Source organism: Elaeis guineensis, chromosome 3 (genome assembly GCF_000442705.2).
Source record: "Elaeis guineensis isolate ETL-2024a chromosome 3, EG11, whole genome shotgun sequence".
NCBI classification, from domain to species: domain Eukaryota; kingdom Viridiplantae; phylum Streptophyta; class Magnoliopsida; order Arecales; family Arecaceae; genus Elaeis; species Elaeis guineensis.
Window position 1 is genome coordinate 100327716 of NC_025995.2, and position 1044 is coordinate 100328759.

Below are 1044 nucleotides of genomic sequence, written 5' to 3' on the forward strand. Positions count from 1 at the left end.
ATCGATCTGTCTATTCCCTAAGATATTTGATCATTATTTTTTTAGCAGAATTTTTTTGTAGCTGTGTTCACACACTAGATGTTGGCATGGAGCATAATATGGCAGAGATAGTTTCAAGGAAAAGAAACAGTAATGATGCTTTAGTTCAACCTATGCACATGCCATGTCTGCCTTCCTTTGAATAGCAAGCCAATGCATCCCTTTTGCCGCATGTACATGGTCACCTGTATGTAAGGTTCATTTAATAATAACAGCTAGGTGGCGTCTTTCCTCCCTTATCACCAAATAGATAGATACACACATACATGCTTGCTTACTTACGTACAGACATATATGATGTGCTTGTTATTGCTATACAATTTGTCCAAAATCATGAGTGCATTAAAAATGAAGAGCCATGTTCCTAAATAACGAGTCATCCAGTGGATAGAATAATTGGCAAAAAGTAGAAAATTAAAATAGAGATTTTGAAGCTAGTTGCCATGGTAGCTCTAAATTTATATGTAAAAAATTATAATAAAAAAATATATTACAAATTATTGATGCTAGATGGCTTTAACTGTCATTCAATTTATCCAAACTTAACATCAAAGAGAGTATTTTTGATCTATCCACTGCCATCCCGTGTAGGTTGAGCTTAATTTTCTTTTTTGTCTATTAGTGTAGTGCTAAAACACTTAATATTGGGCTCAAGGAAGAAATCATCATTTACACTTTATTATATCTAAAAATATAGTCTAATTTTCTGATAGCCACTAAATATATAGTCTATAATAAAATAATAGGGCTACCATAGGAATCAATATCTTTGCATATATTTTTAAATCATAGGAATTGAGAATACATAAAAATGCCTCTTGATGTATATCAAAAATTATTTTTGGTTTTATATCCCCAGTGACCCTGGATTTTTATGGTAAATAAAGTACATTATTGATGGATACCAAGGAATATTTAATCACTAAACCATAATGATACTTCACATAATGATGCTAGATAGATCATTAGAGATTAGATTATCAAAAGATGAGGACCACAATTGAT